This window comes from Crinia signifera, chromosome 5 (genome assembly GCF_055691185.1).
Source record: "Crinia signifera chromosome 5, ASM5569118v1, whole genome shotgun sequence".
Lineage (NCBI taxonomy): Eukaryota > Metazoa > Chordata > Amphibia > Anura > Myobatrachidae > Crinia > Crinia signifera.
The window spans coordinates 87,714,474-87,740,432 of record NC_139221.1 but is presented as its reverse complement, the minus strand read 5'-3'; the positions used below and the strand labels follow the sequence as shown (position 1 = coordinate 87,740,432).

Sequence of the window (25,959 nt, the reverse complement as noted above, 5' to 3'; positions counted from 1 at the left end):
ATATAAAGTTCAGTTGCATTAAAACTTAAAGACTATTTGTAGTTTTTGCCAAGGGGAATGTCAGCTATCTCTCTCCAAGCTTTCACGAATCTCCACCTTAGAAGCTGACTGGTCAGTACTCTCCACTTCATCTTACTCCAAGTTAGATAAATTTCACGCCAAGTGTTATATGGTCTGTATATATAAAGGTGACCAGAAAACGGAGGGGCAGATGTATTGGTGAAGAGATAAAGTGGAGATAAAGTGGAAGGTGAAAACGCACCAGCCAATCAACTCGTAACTGTCGTTTTTCAAACATTGTTGATTAGCTGATGTGTTATCACCTTCCACTTTATCTCTACATTATTTCTTCACCAAGCTTAATACTTCTGCCCCTTAATTCTTACTGTTGTTGACTCAAACTTCCCATATTGCTCTCTTAGCTGTGCATATGAGTCAAGTACAACACTAAGGGCGGGATGTACTAAGGGAAAAATGTGGTAAAACAGGGGTTTTACTGCATTTTCAAAGGTACTAATAACGGGCTGCCCGCCACACCGCTCAAAGCCTCCGCCACCCCCTGTCGCAGATGCCACCCCCCCTCCCCCTGGCTTACCTTCCTCCTGCTTAGGCTTCCTGGCATGAGGGGAGGAGGAGGTACCCAGGGATGTGAAGGAGACCCCCTGCACACCACATCACAGGTATCTCGGGGGGGCCTCCGTCACCGCACTGTGATGCTAGCCACATATGTTATTACACATGCGCTAGCATTGCTGCGGTCGGGCGACGAGAGGCGGCATTGTATTTTAAAACATCCCACCCTAAAACTTGATTGCCACAGGCAACCATATATAAAGAAAATCATCAAACAATAGAGATTTGCATACTTAGGAGGTGCTCTGCTTACTCCAGCACAGTACAATTATTTTTACATAGAAATTAACTTGTGATACATATTGTCCTTTAATTACTTATCCTGAGTACCTAACACTAATAGAGTTGTTTTGTTCAGTTTGGCCTAATAAGGAAGTAATGTATGGCACATATTACATTGCAAGTGTGGTACTCAATTTTTGCCAGGTGAATAAATAGCTAAGATTCACCAATCAGTATTGAAACATGGGCGTTTTCCACAGGGTTTTTTTGCAGCTGTTTTCGCCCATGCCAGAAAAAAAGTGAAACGACATGGGTGAAAATGGCCTAAAAAATTTGCAAATAACAGCCACATTTTCACCAAAACACATGGATTTGTGGCACATTCAAAGATCCATGCGGTTTTTACCGATGCTGGATTTTCCATGCAGGCAAAGAAAATTGGCACCGAGATTGAATAGGCCAAAATTAATACACCCTACAAATGGGCAAAAATTGCAGACTTTCACCTGGAAAAAAATCCTGCACAAATTGAATACCATCCTAAGAAAACATTGTGGTCCCAAACTGTAATGAATTGTGATCATGATCTACGGGTCTACCGGTATCAAATATCCAGAAATAACCCATAATACAAATGGTACTTTTAGATATAACACCCATGAAAAATCTGCATTAATAATAGTTTTAGTACTATATAAATAGGTATAAACAAAAGTATAATTTATAAGCCTGCTCAATAGTATATACTGTAATATAAGTTTTAAATGTATTAAACTGAGCATAACAACTTATCTATTCAATGTTGTTCAGTCTAAATACTGAAAGTCATGGTGACAGTGATACAGTTGATATTATTTTGCTAGGTTCTGTATAAGTTGACCTCCACCACAAGTGGAACATTAGATGTTTTGTAACAGATGGGATTCAGGATTTAAAAAAAAGTTCAATAGTCCTTAATGTTTGTTAGTTGGTAAGCATTACATCCCGCCTTCCGCAAAGACAGGAGCTTAATAAGAGTCGGGGATAGCCTAAAGCCAATGAAATATTATAAAACCGGACATACTAATTACGCAGGTAACTAGGTCCGTATAACAGCACGGGGCCGCAGCCTGACCAATAGAACCCATAGAAAAGTTAAGGAATAGCCCCTCCTATAACAAGCCCAACCCATATTCTTCATCATACAGTGCTGTATCAGTCTGTAGCAAACGATTTAACAATAGAAGCTCCCTCTACGGCTCTGACTATGCCGAAACAATGTTAGCATCTATGTGCCAGTTGAATAGCGCAGTTTGTAAATAGAATTCTGCTACTCTGTTCCCTATATTGAACAATCTGGGATAATTATGTCATATGAAGATCTGTACCAGTATATGTTTGTATGTTTGAATGTCTATTTTTATTGTATTTGTATGAAATATTGAAATAAAGACTTGAAGTTAAAAAAAAAAAGCATTACATCCCAGCTTCCCTTTTAAAATTACCTGATTCCTCATTAAGCAATTACTGTTTTGCATATATTTGGTACGTTATTGTTAAAATATAAATATATTTTGCACAGAATAGTAATATATTGTTCTTGATTAGTTACATGATAGGATAAATGTGCAAACAAATGGCAATCTCAGTCCACTTTTATGAGTCCCTCATATAGGCAAGGCAATGCAGAATTTACATGTTTATCCTTCAAGTCACCTCATGAAACAATTATGTTGGCATCACCATGGACTTATTTCAGCACAGTGGACAGCTACTAACAATATACACAGTATTGTATATTGCTGACAAGCATGTATTCCCTAATTCACAGGTTCTCAAACTCGGTCCTCAGGACCCCACAGAGTGCATGATTTGCAGGTCTTCTCACAAAATCACAAGTGAAATAATTAGCTCCACCTGTGGATCTTTTAAAACGTGTCAATGAGTAATGAGTGCACCTGTGCACCTGCCGGGTGACCTGGAAAACGTGAACTGTGCAGGGTCCTGGGGACTGAGTTTGAGAACCCCTGCCCTAATTAAAATGTAGTATATAAAGAAAGAAAACTAATTAGACTGTAATAGATAATAAATAATTGTGATTTTTTTTTATTGATTATATTCGAGTTGCTGTCATGTACATAGAAAACAAGTCAAAACCATATCCTATTAGTCTACTTTACCTTTTAAGTTACACTGCCTCCTCTGCTACAGTACTATACAGTTATAGTACCGTCACTCAAAAACAGAGATAATAGTTACTGTCAGAGTGATATTATACAGTGCAGGCTCTAGGACACCAGCAGTATTATTACAATGGATACCACTGCATGGTGATTTACAAAAGATTATTAGTTTATGGCTGGTTGCTTTATATTCTAAAAACCTCTTTATTTTATTTGGCAGTCATATACTACTATTTAAATCTGAATCAGAAAATCACACACATGACAGTGTTAGCAACTATACAATACATAGTTGCCGATTCCGTGGGTGCTCCAGGGCCCGAGCACCCATAGGAAATGATAAGCACCCATTGCCAAAATCAACTTTTTGTCTCAGGGAGAAAAATACAGAAAAAAAACAAATGACAAACATCAATTTTGAAGGTTCAATTTAAAAGAATAGGACATTGAAAGCAAACTTTAGTAGAGCCCTAAAAAAACATTGCACATGCAGTACGTCTCCTGGAAACTATTTCAGGTGAAAAGTAATTATCCCAGGTACTCGAATAGGGGGGAAAGTAATTATCTCAGGTGCTTGAACAGGAATAAAATAAATATAAATTGAAAATGCTGGTTGGGAAATGCATTAAATCATGTGATGTATGTTTCAAATGAACATTTAATCAGGTCTTACAATTCAGTATTAGCGGAGATATTATTCTCCCCAGACAGGAAGCACTTTCCCATTTCAGGCACATGGTATGAATGTGTATACTTGTAGTATAACAAAGGACCAATAAAACAACTGGTGATGGCGTGAGCCAATTTAACCTTCCCTAGCTTAATGAAGCCTATACAGAGTGACATTCTGTAGAAATACCCAATGTAGCTTAAAAGAACAATTTTGGTGCCATGATTAGCCAAATTATTATGATTATTATCATTATTATTATTATGATTATTATTATTAGTAACTATGTGGGATCACGGATCAAGGACAGTTGAGGAACTTGCGGGTGTTGAGCCCAGGTCCAAAAATATATTGTTATGTTCCATCCGCTGAGGCGGGAACACGCATCTTCACGGTGCACCGAGAGGGCATAGGTGGATGTGGCTCCATCTGTATCTATCTATCAATATTTTCATATTGCATTACAGCTGTGTGCGCACGAGGCGATACTTTCAGGCCATTTTGACTACAAAATCGCCTTGAAGGTTAGGCAGAAACGCCTATGTGTAAACAGCGGACGATAGCGATGCGTTACTCCTGCAGTGTCGCTATCACCTGGTCAAATAGAAAGTGCAGGCAACAACATTTTCACTAGACGCCGCCTGCACTGTGTATTTGGTGGTGGTTGGGGAAGGCAGGATATAGTTAGCTGTCTAATCTCTAATCTACATCTTTATTACACAGGGTGCTCAGTCGAAATTGCTGGGACTGAGTCCTCTGTTTACACCACTTTAGGTTAAAATAAGCATACCTTAAATTGTGAGATATCATAACAGCAGATACAGGTTATATGTGCCAGTTCTCTACAAAGCAGTGACCTTTCTACCAAAGCTGTCTGACATCATGAAGGCTGTTTATGGCATGGGGAAGTCACATGATCAGCATAATGAAGTAAAAAACAATGACATTTTACCTGCATTGCTATAATCTATCTATATATGTATCTATTTACTATCATCATGCAATTAGCCTCAATATGCCATATGGCATTAGATGCTTGGCATGACTGAGCCGCTCCAAGAGGTGTAGCATACTATCCATTGCAGATGCAGCAAAACAAAATGAAAATGTACTACAGACAGTGGGCTGTGACTTTAACAGGAATTAGTTTTAAACATTCAAAGATGCCACACAATGGAACACGGTGTGTGAAAAATCTGCATCCGCTGCATCGTAGCTCCTTATAAAATTCACTCATTCACACACAGATGTACAAATGTCACACGTCAAACCAGTGTAATTTAGGAAAGTAGTTTATCACCTTATGGCAGGCATTCCCAACCACGGTCCTCAAGGCACACCAACAGTGCAGGTTTTGTAGATATCCAGGCTTGAGCACAGGTGACTTAATTAGTATCTGAGGGATTCTGATTAAACCATCTGTGCTGAAGCCTGGATATCACTAAAACCTGCACTGTTGGTGTGCCTTGAGGACTGTGGTTGGGAAAGGCTGCCTTATGGGGCTATTCTGATTTGTACACAGCAGGGATGCGTTAGCATGGAGACCAATGTTTTTGTTCTGCGCATTTCTGCTCATGTGCATATGCAGGGTGTCTGCACCCACGGCGAACATTCTGTTTGACGGGTGCACACACCCAACATAGCGGGCGAGGGGTGGAGACAGGCAGAGGAGCCAGGCAGCCCCATTTCCATATGGGAACGCTGGGCGTTCTCATGGTAATGAGGCCATGAGATGAGTGCGGGGGGCGGGCAGCTGACATCACCGGATGTCAGCTGCCCGGCCATTTCTGTCCAAGTGTGCACGCATATCTAAGTGACATGAAAGTCACTTTTCTATGTGTGCACCTCCCACATCTTTCAATGGTCGGCGCAGCCTGTGCGTGGGAACACATGCTGTGGGGGCGGCCCGGCATTAGCCTGGCTGAATGGACTCACAAGGCTGCGAATTCGCAGCCTTGTGAATCAACCAGAATAACCCCCTATGTGCGGAGAAGATCTATTTTATATTACCAAAGCCACAGTCTACATGGACACATCTGTATTACCAGATACAGTTGATAACTGACAGTTCTGTAGCAAGTCACATGACCAGCCTACTGAGGTTACCGCTCCTCCACTTGTAACCATAGACTCTTGATCATTTTTAGCTCTAGGCCCATGTGGTTCTATATATGGCCCTAGGTGAATGTACAAACCACAAAGCTACTGTAGATTGCCTTTATAGGGCTTGGTAGTGAGTATGCATAGTAAAATGCAGTGTGTCTCCACCTCCACATTATTTAGTTCTTAAATGAGTTTATTGTCCATATTACAAGAAGGTATCAATAACCTTGACTAAGTGCATCACCCAGTGAAAGGCTGTGGCCACCACCTCTGAGGATCATGGCTTCTACATAACCATCACGATGTATCTTGAGCAGTGAGGAAGGCATGCTGGGGCACCTGTTAGTGAATGGATTGTGTGGGTTCCTGGAAGGAATGTGGGGAAAAGTGATATACTGTATGAGCACACAGTGATATTAGGTGTGGGTATCATCCAGATGTGTACTCATACATCTAGTGTCAAACCACCATGCAGCTGGTGATTCCTGGTGCAAGTGAGCTGACAGATCCTGAGCAACCAAAAAAAATTAGAGATAGCGCTGATCCAAGTGTTTTCTCAATATATCATATTTTAATAAAAAAATGAATACAATTTAATATTTAGACATTAATCACCGGCCGATAATATACAAAAAACAACCATAACATTTTTTGAAAAATAAAATAATATTGCCACTACCCTGGGAGCGTGGACGAGTCCGCCTGGCTGCATTGCACACGCAAAGAATCTGCAGCTGAAACCCGAGAGCTATACCTGGAGCTTGGCAAGTTACTAAAATCTTTAAAGCAATAACATTATTGTCTGCTAAACTGGCTTATTACCCATTGGACAATGCATGCTAATATCCACTAACCTATAGGGGCTGTGAGAGAGCCACCTGTTGCTAACTGGACTAACCTGCCTTATATAGGCTATTACAGAACCTTCAGCCTACTAATCCTTGTTGGGATAACTAACCTATTCGTTACCCTTAAAGGGGCAGTCCCTTATTAACCTCACCTCCAACTTTATTTTATTTTATTTTCAAAAAATTTTATGGTTGTTTTTTGTATATTACCGGCTGGTGATTAATGTCTAAATATTAAATTGTATTAATTTTTTAATTAAAATATGATATATTGAGAAAACACTTGGATCAGCGCTATCTCTAATTTTCTTTGGTTGTTCTTCTTGTGTTTCAAGGGGTGGAGTGGGTACTTATGTAATATCTGGGCTCCCGTTTTTCTTATAAAACCGCATCCCCTCGCGGGGCTCGCTGCGCTCGCCACGCTTCGGGCATGGTGGCTCGCTGCGCTCGCCACACTATATAGAATCAACTCCATGCGTAGTTGGATAGTAGGGGTATGAAAAAATGGGGTGCATTTAACATGGGAGCCCAGATAATACATAAGTACCGTGGAGTATACCCCTTGATAGTGACAGCTGCAGATCCAAGATTGCTATATATTGCAGATCTGCGCTCTGACAATTTGTTTTTTCTAGATCCTGAGCAACTCTGCTAGATTCTGCGCATTTTAGATGCAACCAGGAAATGCTCCAGAGGTTGGGCTGCAGGGCAGTTGAAAATTCAAATAGAGGAAACACAGCAACTGCCATCAACTGCCATTCCAAACTGACTCACTGGCAGTTGGTGTTCCTCTCCTATTTGAATTTTGAACTGTGCTGCAGCCTCTCCTCTGGAGCAGCCATTGGAAGTAATACTATGCAACTACTGTAGGATGCACCAGGATATTGTGATGACATTTGTATATTGTGTGTGACTGAATCTCTGTATACTGAGAACAAGAAAACCTGTATTGGACAAAGCTGTGGCTGTTGCATCACAGCATTTCGTATGCCGATTTAGGAGTAGATGTATGAAGCAGTGGAGTGATTGGTTGCCATGGGAGACTTCTCCATTCTTATCAATGACTTGAAATCATGCAACAGAAGTTAGAAGGTCCATATATTTAAAAAGATACCTTTATCTGCCCACTTATTACTTATGTGAGGTGAGTCAATTGAGAGAAAACTCACATGATGGTGGGAAGTTTACTACACTTATTCTTTTTTGCCTTTTGAGACTATTTGGTGCACTAATCTGTATTTTCCACATTTGGATGTATACCGGTTAAGGACTTAGCAGGATTTGCATAAAGATGTAGTTGCAGACTGTGTCCGAATTTCAAAAGCGTTAAGCTTAATAAAGCTCTACTGACGAGAACTAAAGGTATAAAATCCACATTTGAGTCCCTCGGTTTCAGGTGATAAACAGGAAATCCAGGGTGACAGGTCTTATTAAGGAGAGTGTTATCCACAAGACAAGGTGATGTAACACATACTGTACTGTATGTGAAATGATGTGGTCTTTAAAAGGCTAAACGGTAGCTTTAAAAAGCATCCCTTCTGTGTAAAATCACGTCTGTAATGAGTAACACATATAAACTATAAACTGAATGCATGCTATGGTGGCCTGTACCAGGGTCCAGGGTTCAGCTTCCCTGGAAATGTTAAGGCTACAAGCCCTCCTGGGTGTTCTTTCATTAAGAATGTAAATTTGATTTAGAGAAAATGACATTTAGGTTCTGCAGCAACTCTTACAGAGGTCCTGAAACTTTACAATATAGAAAGTAAAGGTCAGCTAGAAGGGGAAACAGTTTTATATGTTAAACAAGTCACTTATACATTTGGGAAATGTGTGCTGAAAATTCCTTCTTATTTTCTTTTTCCAGAGAAAATAATATTTGTAGTGAGATATAAAAAAAGGTTAATAATGGGGGAACATAACCTGAGACTATGGGCCTAATTTGGACCTTATCGCTGCTGAGCGAATTCGCCCAATTATCAATGAACTTAGTATGAGTATGCCTGCTAGCAAAGGATTGCTGCTACTTTTTTCCTTCGCTAGCCATTTGCAAGGTGATTGACATGAAGTAGGCATCTGGGGGTGAGAAGCGATCGTTTAGTGGGAGTGCTAAGAGAAATGGTAGGTGGGCCGAGAAAAAGGCAAATGTGCCCAAGCATTTTATGGGAGGGTGCATAACATCAGATCCAGGCTGGATACTGTATTCACCACTGAGTAAGTCCCTTGCTACTCCTAGCTTGCGATGACTGGTGCCCTGTGTAAAAATTATCTTATTTTGAGTGGCTTGTGTCGGGATTTGGACATTTTTCGCTTGGCTGCACATTCTTCGCTTGTTGTACAAAACCATTCACAAGGCAGGATTTCACTATAGTGGGGCAGCATCTACCCGATCACCGGCAACTGCTAATTCGCTCAGTAGTGATCAGGTTTGAATCGGGCCCTATATATGTAGCTCACAAGTTGTACCGATATATCACTGAAGCAGTATGACGCATTAACTAATAATAATTCATCCAAAGACTCAGTGCAGGATTAAACCCTGTGGAGGACACTAGGCAGTCGATTTCTCAGAGCCCCCTTGCCAATTATCATCTAACAAATCCTCTGGCACAAATGAATCCTAAATGCAGTTTTATTTTTACCAACCAATAGTCTACGATCTAAAAATTGTGAAAAGGTATATTTGAAGTCTATGGTTTATGTACGTTAAGTTGTAAATGGGTATGTTACATTAATACAGTGTTTTTTGTATAGAGTATTAATGGTAAAGTTTTAGATTCTTTGAGCTGATTAATTTGTTTTCTATCTTTTGGGAAAAAAATGCAAGAAAGCTTGATTTGAATTGTCTTTCAAGATCAATCCGGCACAAAACAGACTGGATAAAGGTGTACAATAAATAAATGCAGTGTACGAGGTCTTTACGTCCCAGTGGCCAGTGACCGGTATTAGTGGATTTCTCTCCACCAACATACCCGAACTGGCTGAGCAAGGAACAGAGTACAATACCTAACCTAACTTTTTGCGACTTGGAACAGTTTGCCATGCTATATCAGTTCATGAAACAAATCACACCAAACAAACCACAGGGACAGGGCAGATGGCTCAAATTGTTACATTAGTAAGGCACTCTGACTTTCAATAGACAGAAGTAAACACTAAAACAGAAGAATAAAAACAATAAAACAATAAATCTGGCAGGGTCACCAGGGCCAAAACAAGGGTTTCTGGCACCCAGGACAAGGCAGTCACTTGGTGCCCCCCCCCCCCCCCCCCCCAAAAAAAAAAAAACTCTCTTTACAGGTGCACAAGAAAGGACAGCTATGTACCTAGAAAAAAGAGCAGCATGGCGGGCAGGTGAAGTAAGCTATATACTGTACTGTAAAATTGGGGGGAGTGCTCGCGCTAAATACCACTTGTTGCGAGGGGGCTGCCAGGCTGGAGTGGTCCAGGCTCCTAAACGTTATTTATGGTAGGCAGATAACCTTGCGCTCAACCTCTATATGTAACACTGATGTGTATGGTAAGGTATAAATGAGAGAATTGACATGTGTTATTCCTTTAAAGGATTTATTGTGCTTGACAACTTAAATTATATATAACTGCAATGTGAGTCCGTCTGTACACACCAAGTGCTGCACGGTGGTATAATTGCACATTGGTGGGTAAGGGCTATAATAATGCAGTGGTGGTCGTGGGTGGGAGTACCTCTGTGATAGTGTCTCACAGAGTGAATGTCCGATGGGGGAATGCAGATGCGAGTCCGTCTGTACACACAAAGTGCTATACGATAGTATTATTACACAATGGTGGGTAGTGTACAGCCCGTACCCACCATTGTGTAATAATAGTTACATATAGAGGTTGAGCGCAAGGTTACCTGCCTACCATATATACTGTACTGGCCATATATCTGCGGGGATACATGTATGTATAAACCTATGATCATATGTGCAAGGCAGTAGAGTCCTAAAACCTCTGTTTATGGGAATCATACACCTATACACGTACAGTATAAAACCTGTAATCTGACCGTATAGCTGAGCCTACAAGGTTACCTCGACCCGTAAGGATCCGTGATTCTCTACCTGAGTCACAATATAGTGCAGCATAGAGTCGCTGCCGTAAAGCAAAGTAGTGCAAAGATGTCATCATTTGCTGAGGGTCTCTGGTGGGGAAGCTGTGCCGAGCTGCTAGGTAAAACAACGTGCTGGATGGGGGTTGGCATGTGCTGTGCACAGTGTCACAAGCGGAGGAGCAACCTGTCGCCTCCGACACAAAAGAAGGATCCTTCTACTGCCCGTGCCGGAGCCAGTTCATGTAAGTATGCCAACCACCATCCAGCGCCCGGGCGGGTATCCCCCTACCCCCCCACCCGTAGTTATGGCCCTGTTGTCACTGATTATTTACAATAAACATAATTGCTGTACTGTATAAGAATATGGACACATTACAAATTACTATTGGAAAATAGAACAGAGAACTAAAAAATACTGTATTGCAGCAGCAGCATAACAAATGTACATTCAGTATATGGTGTTAAGACACGCCGGTCACAATTTCTTTTTTCCTCCACTTACGTAAGTGGGTGTTATTAGGAGACCCTGAACCTGACCCCGGCATAAAAGCCTTGCTATCTATTTGTCTCTAGATAGATACATTAGAAGAAGAAAGTTGACTAGAGATATTTTAAACCCAAAATGTCTTTTCATCTATTCACCACAAGACAAATTAGATTAGCAAGTAACCAGACCTCAAATCTATTTGCTCTTTAATAATTTAAGCACTTAAAGGTCAAGCAGCTCTTTTCTGTTCTCCTTTATCACAGTCCAAGCGCTAATGAAAAATAAGTAAATCCCATCGTCTGTCTAATTTCCACCCAGTGCAGACTACCTGATTTAAATTAACACATGATTACCTCCTGCCTGGAGAGAATTTGGTATTTTCTGTTACCACGAAAAAGAACTTTAAAAGGAAGAAAAGAGTGTGCATTTCTGTTCTAATCTCCTTAAACCTGAACAATAATGTTGCTGTTAATTACTTTTTCTTTAGGTATACTTTAATATTTCTATAGTCTCTCACAAATCGAATGTATTGTTAAATAAATTACTTGGTTTCTAAATAAAGGCAAATCTCGTAATCAAAATTTTTCTATTGGTGAGTTAAGCATTGATGGTCAACTTGGATGGTGTCGTTGGTGGTTAACCTCGAAGGTATAAAACCATCCACAAGGAAAACCTCAATGGTTATACCGAGCTCACGCCCTCCCTAGATTTTTTCTAACCGGGCTGTGTGCCAATCAGCCTGGGGGCGGGGCTAGGCTCAATGTCACAGTATCAAGTGAACAAACAAAAAACATTGTGCAGCTCTGTTCCATTAATTGAGGAAAACCATTGGTGGTTTACACCCAACAATGGTCGATGGCAAGCTCTACTTTCTTCTTTGTAAATAATAAAATATTGGAAATAGGGCTTCTGCAGCCAGAATAAAAGTCAGTCTAGACTGACTTTTTTTAGCGAATGGAAGAAAAATTATTCGATGGTGAACGACCATCGAATGTTTTTTCACCCATTCAGCCGCATGCTAGCGGATGTTTATGCACCAGCATCTCCTTGCATGCTAGTGAGCGTATTCGGGCGGAGGACGTTCAGCAGGGTGACGTTTACCTGCTCGCTAGGCTGCGAATATATGCAGCCTAGCAAACAGGTCTGAATCAGGCCCCAAATGCGTTATTGTCATCTATATTCAGCGGAATCGACCATGAGTATTAAGATGTACTGTAGAAGCTTTACACTTGTATCATTTCACTCCATTCATCATACTTGGGAATCTATGTACCAGCCAATCAGCTCCCAACTGCCATGTTACAGGCTGGGTTTTAAGAATGACATTTAGGAGCTGGTTAGCTGGTACTTTGGCCCTTGTTCTGGTTCACTCGCAAAGGCAAATTCCTTTTTAAATGGACTAAACCATGCTCCACTGCATAGGGGGGTGGCAGATGTAACGTGCAGAGATAGTTAGATTTGGGTGACTTATTTTGTTTCTGTGAAGGGAAAATACTGGCTGCTTTATTTTTACACTGCAATATAGATCTCAGTTTGAAGTAAAACCTCACCCAAATCTAATTCTCTCTGCACAATTTACATCTGCCCCACCTGCAGTGTATATATATAGTTTTGTTCATTTGAGAAGGAATTTGCCTTTGCGAGTGAACTGGAATAAGGGCCTTTATCTCTATCCACATTATCTCTCTGTTCAGATCAGGAGAGATGTGTGCTGAATTAGACCTTAACTTAGCAGATAACCAAACCTGGTAAAGTGTGTACAGTAACTAAACAAGAATTCTGCTCCCCAATGAAATCAACATATCCAAAGACAGCTGGGAGGTGTTTCACCTAAACTGGATGGCAAAATATGCTGAGTGGGTCTCCCTGTGTGATTAATACGCCACCTTTACTTTATAAAACGCTTGTTTCTTTCTGTTTCACGTTAATGTAACATTGTGTCCTTAGAAAAATGAGCCCTCTGTAGCCCTCAGGTGTGGTAACTAGGAGTCATGATCCTCCATTAGCTGGGAGAGAGGGGTTAAACTGTAGCTGCCACATGTCCACCAACTGCCCCTAGTGTGACAATAATACGTTTATAGAGAAATAATCACCCAAGCAGAAATGTAATAGTATAACAGCTTGAGGGAAAGGTTTTGCAATAACAGTAAAACAGTGCAGCAAACACATAAGCTGCAATTTAGGCACAACTCAAGACCTAAAATGTGTGTAATGACCATGTCCAGGGAGAGGAGTGACAAGAGAAATGAAAGTGATGTGAACGTAACCTGCTGCAACTGAGCACAGTACAACCGACATGTTAGAGAGCAATGATCCCCATTGCAGGAGATCTTGTGTATAATCATATCTGTACAGTACAAAAGTTTATTTTATTGATAGATTATCTAATCTGGCTCCCATAATTACAGTATACTAAATAGGAGGAAATAACATTTGTGGAGTATAGAAATGAGCTCAGAAAAAATGGGTGAAGGAATAAAGGGGAAATTTATATTGTAGGCTTAAAAACAAAGCTTGGCTGATGTAGGGGAGGCCTAGTTACCTCAGCCAACCTCAGGCAAAAATGGTCTATGACTAGGTGGAAGCACATGAGGTTCCATAGGTAGTAATGACAACACATGGGATAAAGTACTGTAGATACATGCACCATTATATATCCCAGCATGCTCTGCAGAGTGTCATGGTTTTTGTAAGGGAGCCTAGCACTAAAATGGTAGCCCCCAATAGTATTCACTTATTTGACCCAGCACTGCTAAAACATGTGAAGCGACATTGTCCAAAACCTACAGTATGCCCTAGATTGCTAATCTAGTTGTTTCTTAGTATTACATAGTAACATAGTAATTAAGGCTGAAAAAAGATGTTAGTCCATCGAGTTAAACCCATCTAATGTTGACTGAGTAAGTCATACATATAGGATTCCCTTAGTGGCCACAAATGTATCCAGTTTTGATATAAATTCATTAACAGTAGTTGCTGTAATCACCCCACCGGCAATGAGTTACAGAATTTTACTGCTCTAATGGTGAGGAATCCTCTTCTTAATTCAGTGCGCAATTTCTTTTCCTCGAGCCTCAGTACATTCCCGCGTGTCCTAAGTATAGGCCTGTTAGTGAACAAATCATCTCCCAGTTCCATATGATTCCCAATCCTGCATTTGAACATACTAATCATATCACCTCTCAACCTCCGTTTCTCCAGTGAAAACATATTCAGCCTGTATTGCAGCAGTCTACAAAAACCTTCCTGTTAGCAAAATTAGGGGTGGCCTGCATTGTGCAGACATGAAGGCGAAATCCCAGTGCTATACTGTATCTGCAGCAACACTAACAGACTGGCTGATGCAGAATGAGTCCTACACCACCAGTCTGTAGAGCATATCTTGTATCATTTCACATATACGCATATACAGTTTACATATTCTCATGCATTTTGCACATGTACGGAAATTACTTTTTTCCATAAGATGTATCTGGGAAGATGGCAGTCCCTTTTGTGTTGTTGGCAATCAATAATGTACATTTCTCTTTTCTTTGCCAGCAAATTTATTGGGCCCAGCAGATCAGCATGTGATCTATCAGAGACCCAGGATAAGTTGCTACAATGCAATATGGAGGTTCACTCATGAAAATGGGGAATTTAATTGTTGAAGCTGATATAACCAAGTCTATGTTTTATATAGCTGTCTTTGGTTTTCTAATTCCAGTTAACACTACTGTATCTATCACCAAACAGTGAACCACTGTATAGTCTCGGGAGCAAACATATATTCAGAGAAAGGAAATCTCATGTTTCAAAGATTACTGTCATCACAAGGAGTGAAGTTGTCTCCCGCAGCAGAATGAATGGTGCAGATGACTAGTCCAGACCGCTTCTGTTCTTATCCATCAAAGCCATCTCTGCCTTTGAGTGACTTTCTCAGTAGTTTGGGGTCAAGCAAAGAAAACTGTATCATCCGGCAAAGTATATGTTGTGTAGTATTGCAGACACATCCGCAGATATTTGGCCAAAATTATTTTTTTAAATCTTTGTAGATGTTTCAGGAGAAAAATAAAATAATAATGGTACGCCAATCAATGCCTAAAATGGACCGTCACCTGCACACAAAGCAGGCAAACCTGCTTGAGGGCTGAGAAAATAATAAGCGACCAACACATTAGGGCTAGGAGCTAATGACCTTATTGAGGGGCAGATACCCTCAAAACCTAGTGAATTGATTCAATGGCTAGTGATAACATACCACCCAATAAGCTCATAACTGTCATTTTCAGAGGGGTCGTTGTATGAAGCAATGATAAGGGAGGAGAAGTAAGCCAGAGGACAAGTGGCCCATTGCAAGGGCATAACTACCATAGGTGCAGGGGGTGCAGCTGCTATGGGGCCCAGAGCTTTGGGGGCCCTTTCAAAATGTTGCTATGGGGCCCGCAAAGGTCTAGTTACGCCCCTGGTAACTATGTAGCTATGTGCTGATTGGTTGACATGGGCCACTTCTCCTCTGGCTCACTTCTCCTCTTATCACTGCTTCATACATTTAACCTATAACTTAATAGTTAGGAACTACTTGGCTGGTGACAAAGTACCAGCCACTTTATCACTTTACCAGGCTTAAAAAATATGCCTGAATCATGAAACACATACACTGCCCCATGTTTCAAACTGGTCAATCAACAGGTGATATAACGATGACTAATAGTGTAATCCGCAGATTTGCTACATCCATTGTACATACACGATGCATACACTTTGAACAATAAAGCATTGGTAGAGTGTGCAAAAATACAATGCTGCATTTGTGAAACTCTTCGTTCATTATCACCATTATCTTTAATTTATCAGTAGCTAAAAGTATATGTCTACATTTTCCCTCTACCTGTCTTTCCTGCTCCACAACCCCTGATGTGTGCTAGAACTTATCTGCAAAATATCTCCATATGACACAAAGCAGGCGCAGTACACAAATAACTCTGACTTTATCAACTTTCTCTGTGTGGTATCTACTAATAAGCTACATAAGCAGTGTTCTCATCATGAAGAAATAGCTGTCATGGCACAATAAAGAAATTACTCCATAGAAAATACAGCCGCTCTTACATTTGAAAAAAAATATGTCTGTTTCTGTTAAAATTTTATGTAAATATTGATGGACGAATGCCTGTTTTTTTTTCATGCTTATATTTAATAAGTGATTTTTGAGCCAATTAATAAACAAGCTGCAAATAAACTGGATTTGTGCATTCGTTATTCAACCAAAAATGTTTCTGATATTCAGCTTGTTATCCAAAAAATGGTTTAGCGCAGTGGTTCCCAAACTTTTTGAATAACGGCACCACTAGGCCAAAAGTTTGTTACTGAAAATTTCAGAAACAAATATTAAATAAATTGTGATTACAATTTATCCTTAGGTCAGTAATGTGGTGAGGAACATGATTCACTTATGATTACCCACATACTTTATAACTGGAAGCCACAAGCGCTGATTTTACCTATTTCATTGGCCATAAATAATTTGAATTGGTTCTGGACCACCAACCTGAGGCACCCCATGGATCCATGGCACAAAGTTTCAGAAACACTGGTTTAGTGAAATACTGGTCTAGCTAAGAGACAGATATTAGAGCGCCATTTAAGATTCCCATAAACAAATCAACTTATAATAAAAAGTTCATATAAAACTGCAATTATAGCAAGCTAAACAAAATCATATGCCTTTGTACAGACAGCGATTGCCACACAGAGATATATTTACTAAAGGTCAATTTTGTTTTTTTAGTCGATGTTCTGTTGGTCTAAATTGTGAGTGAAGTAATTACTAAAAGTCAAAATTAACTGAAATAGAAACTTTGCACTTCAACAGAACCACTTTCAAACTTTCAATACTTTAACACAGAGTACTATTCCCAACCCATACTAATTTGAAAATCGATAAAAAATCTGCATTTTCAATAGAATAATCAGAAGCAGTTCTATTTCATTTTTTCATGGGGGATTGTGTGAAACTTCAATATGATGGAAAAAACATGGGAGAGAAACATCTCTCTGAATCCTGGCTTATACAGGCACAGCGATGCAATAAAAAAATGTGTGGATATGCAAATTAGCCCTGGAATCAAGGTGTTTGTGGGTAATGTGCATGTGACTTGTTTTGGCCAATAGAAGTGCTTTGTATAATTTTGTAGATTTTGAGTCCATTTTCAGTCCCTTTTGAGTCAATTTTGAGTTGAATTTTGGTTCTACTGAGGGAGAAAACACATTTATAACTTCATATAGAAACCAAAGCACCATTAACAGCAGAATGTAATTAAAAACTCAGCTCTTAGTAAATCAGAAATTTGGGATATAAACACTGCTTTCGATTTTGTGGGTATGTTGGTTCTATTCTGGTCAATATTAAAGGTACCAAAACCATAATATTCAGTAAAACACAAATGTCGGGTGTGGCATAATTATTTTAACATCAGTAGTAGGGGTGGAAAAAAGCATTTCAATCAGTTGTACTTTAATGATTTTACAATCAGTCATAGGGCGGGATGTACTATTATTCGCATTTCTGTAGTGAAGTGTGTTTCATTTTTTCGCACCATCTTCGCTGCCGTTTTGCGGAGATTTCCGCGTTATGTATTATTTATTTCATTTTTATTTATGGCCGCGGTAACTCCGTGCTCTGTCGGAATCTCTTCGTCTTTTTTTTTTTTTTCTTGTATTGTTGCACATGCGCAATGACTTTTCATTGTCATTCCTAATTCTACTCGCACCAATCAGCCTATCACCTCACACCTCTTCACACCTCACCCTAATGAGTCTATTAACTCACCCTATTTTTCCTTTCAAATTACAATAACATGCCTCTCACCTCAACCTTTATCCTCACCCTAGCATCCCACAACACAACCTAGGTTTACCTCAAGTAAACAGCCCCTAAAATAAAACAAACACAACTGGAATTACCTTATAGTTTAATATTTGACCTGTCCCAACACTGTAGTTCGCCAGCAATATAAGGCGAATAATTTCTAACAACAGCTGAGCGCAGCGAGTGTTAATACATAACACAGCGCGTCAGCTTGCATAGAACTCTATGATAGCAGCTGCCGCGCCGAAAACTCTGCGATGCTACAAGCCGGCAGAGTTTTTTTAACAACAAAACACGGAAACTTTATTGATAAATCATGAGAAGGCACTGTGGATGCGTAAACGGGATGTCAGCGCTGCGGTAAGCGTTGATACATCCCGGCCATAGTGACAAATGAACATGTGTTAAAATGGCATAACTTTGATACCTTAAAATAATTGTGCTTTAGTGAATTTTATGGTTATAGAATTTGTAATATGTTTTATATGTCTCAAACACAAGGTACCACTGAGAAAGTCATAGCAAGACAAAACGCTTTTGGAGATGTTTGTTGGAGGTAACATTGAAGAAAAGCTGCACATTAGCCTGTCAAGGTAGCTTTTTTATCAAGGTCCTAGAGACCTTGGAGACTGTAACTATAACCATAACTCCCTTCTTAGTGCCTAATATTAACCCTCCTTTTTTAGTGCCTAACCCTCCCTCCCCTCAGCCTAACACCAACCACCTCAACCCTAACCCCCCTAGCCCCTAAACCTATACCCCCCACCACAGTCTATCCCTAACCAGCCCAGCATAATTACGACTGGGATGCAGGCTCTCAGGATTCCAGTGTGGGCACCTCCAGCAATGTTGGGATTCTGACACTGGTGTTGTGGCTGCTGCTCGACATTCCAGCACCGGTATTTCAACCACCAATATGCGGAATGCCAGCATGGGGACTGCATCCCAGCATAACACAATGAGAAAGTGACAAGGGAAAAGACCCCATAGCCCACACCCCCCCCCCATACGCGCAACCCCCCCCCCATACACACATATACAAATATATTGTTCTTAATGTTTTATCTTGTATATTATAATATATAATTACGTAAGCATACTGATTATTCATGATTTTAATGTCATATTATTAAATGCATAGTGAAATGCAGACACCTCCACCAATAATTTACTTTTGAAATGGGACTGAACATAGAATACATTTTTTTCAGATAAATGTAAAGGAAATTATTTGGAAGAAGGTTTCGGCAAGTTCCTCTGACAGTGAAATTGGTAATTAATTTAGAAAAGCCTTTCTGTGCCACCTGGGCACCTTGTCGAGTGATTGCACATGCTGTGCCTGGAACAGATACAATTATGATCTGGATTCTTATTAATATGAGTCTGCAAGGCTGCGCGGTGTCTGAAAACTGGGCTAATTATTTTCAACTTACTCATTACTCTTTTTGTTTTAATATTGTTAGACATCAGGCTGGTTTTAGTTAAGTCCTCAGCTGACAAACATGATTCAGAAATTGTATATCTTCATCTGGATCCCGTGTCACTTAACACCAACAAACATGTTTACACCTTTCCCTGACATATCGCACAGACACATCTTGGCTATAGAACCGCAAACTAGAGCTCTGTAGTGTTTAGTTCAAGGTAAAGCAAAAATGAAATCTGACATTCCTGAGATTCTCAGGTGATTGGTGTAGTCATGTAATACTATTAGGTCTGAGATTTTAAAATGAAAGTCATAGATCAAATTGTCACTGCAAGGTAATAGTCAGTTTAAATTAGTAAAATGTTTAATAGAGGGATTTACTAAAAGTTTTCTTTTTATCTACTGAGTTTAAAATGATAATAGTCACCTAAACTGATGTACATATAAAAGGAATGTACCTGTTCTTATTAAATGTGAGATACACTGTATGCAAACAATATTTTAATAAATACATCTGATGCATATAGAGCAGTATATAAAAACTACAGCGACTAATTACTGTGCGTTAAGAATAGTTAGTAATTAAAACAATATTTAATTGGATGATAAAAGGTATGTATAAAATTGGACATATGGTAAAAAACATACAATCAGAGAGGAGGACAAAAAAAAGGTAAAAAAAAAATATATATATATATTAAAATATATATAAAAAATAATAAGATAAGTTGTAATAACAAATTTAATAAAGTGCTTATCTTAGGTGATGGTAGGAGGTAGGTGACCTACCTCCTACCATCACCTAAGATAAGCACTTTATTGAATTAGTCGCCGTAGTTTTTATATACTGCTCTACATTTTTTAAGTAACATACCATTACTTTTTCTGACTGACACCCTCTATCTATAAATAAGGGAATATTACTGTCTTAACTACTATTTTAGCACATGTGGCGCCACTCATCCAAAGTTTACAGACATCTGATGCATAACCTACTTTCTTAAAGAAGACACAAAATGCAAAAATTAAAATGGACCATTCATTTATAAAGTTGTGATTTGTATATTTTAATTTGTATATTTGTATGTTTTTATTTGTATTACTTAATTATGTATTTGTATATTTACTTTGATCCGTATAATCTATACATATCTAGGCGACAATGAAATGTTAGAGTAAGTATACAAAGTGCAGAATACATGCTTGACTTGAGATGGATTAGCAATGCATGCTCTTGTTTAATGAAAGGTTGACATGCTTTGTTCAATGACTGAAGCATAATGGTTACCTGTACACTGTATATTTACTGGCTGTTCATAATGAACTCAAATCAACAGTTCTGCAAACCAAAAGATATATCTATAATGATGCCAGCATAATATTACTTCGTAGCTTGATGAAAATATAGTAATTCGCTGTCAACCTAATTGCATCGAGAGAGGCCACACATAGGCCCTCTAATCTGTCATAATGTCACTGCAAATATACCAAAAAAGGACAGGCTTATCCTAACCTGGGCAAGGCATAACTGCCTACTATCCCAGAATCTGCTGCGTACTCCTGCATCTTGGATGCTTCTGCCAGATGCCTGGAAGAGTAAGCAAGTCTCCCATAAGATGCCTGGAAGAGTAAGCAAGTCTCCCATAGGCCTCCTCCCCACCCCTGCTTCACCGACCTGGCACTCAGGGAGTCAGGAACTATAGGGCATGGACTCTGTCAGCTGCAGGTTTGCCTGGTTTGTGCTGGTGGTTTGTTGTTGATTGGGGGATCATTTATCCAAATGTTGGGGAATAATGTATTGGAAATAATGACATCACTGAGGAACTTCCAGACAACCATTTTCTGGAATGAACTAATAACGAGAATGCTGTTTATTAAAAACTTCCCATCACGCCACAGCGGCACGCATGGGACTACAGATGGGACTACAGGTTCAAGTCTGCACATATACATACCCAGTAGAATATATAAAAATACAGTCAACTATACCGTATAATCTAAAAAACTATCATATAGTAATGGTAATGTTACACCTTACTTAGATCACAAATATAATCATTTATTTCCTATGGATTGATAGTATATTTCTCAATAGTTAGTAATATTACCTTTCACACACATATGAACAAATTTATCAAAGTGTTTTTGTTGCTCTCACCATCCCCATGGTTTAATATAAGCATACCTTACTTTGTGAGATGCCATATCTTCAGGTACAGTTGATATTGGACAGAGTTCTACAAAGCACTGCCCTCACTTTCAAAGTTTGGTGACATTACAAAGGGTGTTTATGATGTAAGCAAGTCACATGATTAGTATACTAAGATAAAAAAAAATCACATTGTGCCTGAATTTTATCATTGCTGTCAATTTCTAATCTATTTGTCAACAAGTTCTCTGATGGAATTATATTGCAATAGTACATAGTGCCTTATGCAGTACATATTTAGCCAACAAATGTGATTGTGATGTGACAGCCTCCGCCAAGAACAGAGTATATAAGCCAGGATGTTCCTTATGCGCTATGCCAAATCCAGAGCTGGCTTTCTCATGAATGCACAGATGAAGAGCCAGAAGAAAGTATAGTGTAGTCCAGGGCTGGGCAACACCAGCCCTCCAGATGTTAATGAACTACACATCCCAGGATGCTTTGCATTAGTTTTGCTATGTGGCCATGCTGAAACTGATGCAAGGCATGCTGGGATGTGTAGTTCATCAACATCTGGAGGGACGGTGTTGCCCAGCCCTGGTGTAGTCCAATAGCAATACTTGGAATTGAGTGTAGCGGTCAACGTAGATAATGTGCTCTGGAGCTTTGTAAACTAATCAATGAAACTAAGGAAGATCCCTTTAGGGTCCCGATACCCCAAACCATGGAACGAGCTGACAAACCAAACTTTGTACAGGAAATCTGACAATTTACATTTTCATAACTGATACATTTGTCAAATCTTTCTTCGCTTTACATTTTTCTTCCCTGAATTTCTTATGTGACAAGAACATTCTAAATCTGTATCATAGTTTTGTAAACATGACAGCATTTTTTGATGGAGGAAAATACTTTAAATCAACCTCTAAAATAAATGTTGGAATGTGCATCGAGTTGAGATGATATTTGATGATGAGAGTGAATTGCCCGGCTAACTGAAAATCGAGGTATAGGATGCTTGCAATCTCCTCTCTGTAGAACAAACTGCATTAGATGGTGCTGTTAATGGTAAAGGATGTTTTAATGTTTTAGAATTGCTCATGTTCTTAGATATCACCTGGTGGGTTCTAGGAAAATAACTGTATAGTGTCTCATGCCATTTTACAAATTACTGTATTCTAACTTGGGCACTAGGGGCGAGATGCACTAAGCCTTGAAAAGTGATAAAATGGAGAAATGTAAATCACCAGCCAATCAGCTCCTACCTGTCATTTTTCAAATGCAGCCTGCGATATGGTAGTTATGAGCTAATTTGTTGGTGGTTTAACACTCTGCAAACAACAGGAAGCAGAGCAATGAGTGACAGAGGGCCTTCCAATTGCCCCCCCCCCCCCCCATTCATGGCAGGACACAGCTGCCCATGGGTGGGACACTGGACAATCACAAAACATTGTTGAGTCCTGCCGCTGGGCCGGGTGAGAGCAGCTCATCCAGCGCCATACCAGCTCCTGATGAAACCTGGCCACCTTCCACCGTTGCTCATCCGGTACCGGCTGAGTGAGCAGCGGCCGAATCCAACATTCGGATTTGGCAGCTGATTGAATAGGTAGTGTCGGAACGATTCTGACAAATTAATGGATCCGACACTAACTGAATATACCCAATAGAGGGACAGTGAGAGGTCTATGTAAGGAGTAGACAATGAGAGCTATGGAGGGGCAGAGAGAGAATTAGGAGTTTGGCAATGGTAATGTTTTCTGTGTTGTATATTGATCAGATGATGCTGAGTTATATTTGACTAGTCAGCTTTCTGCAATTTCTTTCTCAAGGATGCATTATTTCATTTTATACCAAAACTCTGTTGGTATTCCATAAACAGTATAAATAAATGTGAGAAAAGCAATCATTAAGAGGCATTAGTCACTGGTCTCTCTGCCTGGCATACCATAAACAGGATGACAGTGGTTAATATTTAATTTTAGAACATTAATTTCTTTGTGTCCCGCTTTGACCAAGATTAGATCAGTCAGAAATTGCTCTGGAATATTAGCTGGGTGCCGTTAAATGTACTTTGTGTTCTTCCAACCATAACTTATTACAAAGAACTTGCCCTGCATCCATAAGTCACTATTGCTCAGATTTTGTGATGCTCAATACACCACTGCTGTGCTATTTAGTGATAAAATGTAATTCAATAAAATATTAATTACAGCAGAAAGCTTCTGTGAGAAATATGAACTCAATTACAGGCCTGTATTGTGTGAAAAGTGCATGATGAGGACAACTCAAGGAATGAAAAACTTTGGTTCTCATGTATGTAATTAAACAAAGTTAAATAATAATAATAATAATAATAATAATAATAATAATAATAATAATAATTTATTATAGTAATAAAGAAGCAGCACATGAAAGTCATCCTATAACATCTCTATGCGGGTTATTTGGGGCCTTATTTTGGTTCATTCTTTCTGACAAAATCCTTCTTAGATGGACAAAACCATGTGCACTGCAGGTGGGGCAGATGTAACATGTGCAGAGAGAATTAGATTTGGGTGGGGTTTTACTTCAAAGTGAGATCTATATTGCAGTGTAAAAATAAAGCAGCCAGTATTTTCCCTGCACAGAAACAAAATTACTCACCCAAATCTAATTCTCTCTGCACAAGTAACATCTGCCCCCCTGCAGTGCACAAGGGCCCTTATTCTGATTGACGCGGACTTTACCGCATACTTTCGGATCGCGTGTTTACGGCGTCTGCGCATGCGTGGAGAACGCAACGCGCATGTGCCACGCCTTGACTCGGTACCAGTTCGGCCAGATCCCGTCCAGAACTGTTCACCGCTATCATTCGGGAAATAGGGGCGTATTATGGGCGTCATGCGGAATGACACATGGGCGTAGTTTCAAAGTGGGCAAAACGGGGCGGAAACATGGGCGGACACGGGGGAGTACACTTATGTTGGGGGGCGTACATTCGGAAACCACTCCGAATGCACGCGATCAAAAAGGGCAGAAATGTGCGGTGTCCACAAGTGTACTATTGCTTTGCGGACACCACTCGTTCATGCGCTAGGCGAACGTACGCCTAATGACTACAACCATTAACACCTGAACCCAATAGAATCGACTCCTTTACTCATTACTCACTAATAGGACGCTTGTCAGTGCTTTAATTGAAACCATTGCACTTCAATTGCTGTAAGGGTTAATGTGTGCAATGCATGTGTTAGGCATGCTTGTAAGGATATATTGGCATCTAATTGATTCCAATTCAAAATAAGAAGTTTTTTATGAGGATAGGTAATTGAATAAGTGGGTCATGTGATGTATAGCAGAAGATACTTCATAGTGGGTTGTTTGGCGTAAATACTCCGCTTACGTGCGGTAGCACCGCTTGGCTCCCGTTCGGATGCGGTATTCCCGAGCATACTCTGTAATACTCTGTAATACCGTGCCGAATCGGAGTGTTTCTCCCGCACACGCATGCTTTGTATGTCGTCCGTAAACACGCCCTGTTCTTAAAGAGTGAGTCCGTCCGAATGCGGAGGACACGTGGGCGTTTCTACGGACGATGGCCGCACGCGGCAAAACACCGTGGCGTGCGGACCGCACCGTAAGAATGCGGGAATATCCGCACCGATCAGAATAAGGGCCATGGTTTTGTCCATCTAAGAAGGATTTTGTCAGAAAGAATGAACCAAAATAAGGCCCTTAGTAAGGATCTCAAAAGCAAAATCAAATGGGCATAACTATGTGCACTGCAGGTGGGGCAGATGTAAAATGTCCAGAGAGATTTAGATTTGGGTGAGTTATTTTGTTTCTGTGCAGGGTAAATACTGGCTGCTTTATTTTTACACTGCAACTTAGATTTCAGTTTGAACTCCACCCAAATCTAACTCTCTCTGCACATGAAACATCTGCCCCACCTGCAGTGCAGCATGGTTTTGTCCATTAGAGTAAGATTTTGCTTTTGGGTTCCTTGCTGATTAGTCCCCCTATATATATGCAAAGACACATTTATGCCAATCATGAATTAAAAGGGGAAGGGACCCTCTACCTCCTGGGCCTTCTTCCCTGCAGCTGGAGTAGCAAGTATATAGACTCTGTGCCAGAGTACATTGTGCAGTTCTCCAGGTAAATGTTTTCATTTTTTACTGCGTACAGTACTGTATGTGCAAATGACCAGAAAATGAATACCAAGCCACTTTCCCAACTATTTGTGAAGTGCCACCAGAGAGGTAAGTAGTAGATACAGTAATGTAGAAAATGGGCTGCAGATCATACAAAGAGGCCAAGAAATTTCCCTCTTCTGATGGAGTGCAGTGTCACAGCTA

The 25,959-nt window shown here is 40.0% G+C and overlaps 1 protein-coding gene across 10 annotated transcripts in view; it reads right to left on the bottom strand.

Moving 5' to 3' along the window:
* Positions 1 to 25,959, bottom strand: part of PTPRM (protein tyrosine phosphatase receptor type M) — a 647,098-nt gene that overhangs the window by 253,472 nt on the left and 367,667 nt on the right. The window lies entirely within an intron of this gene.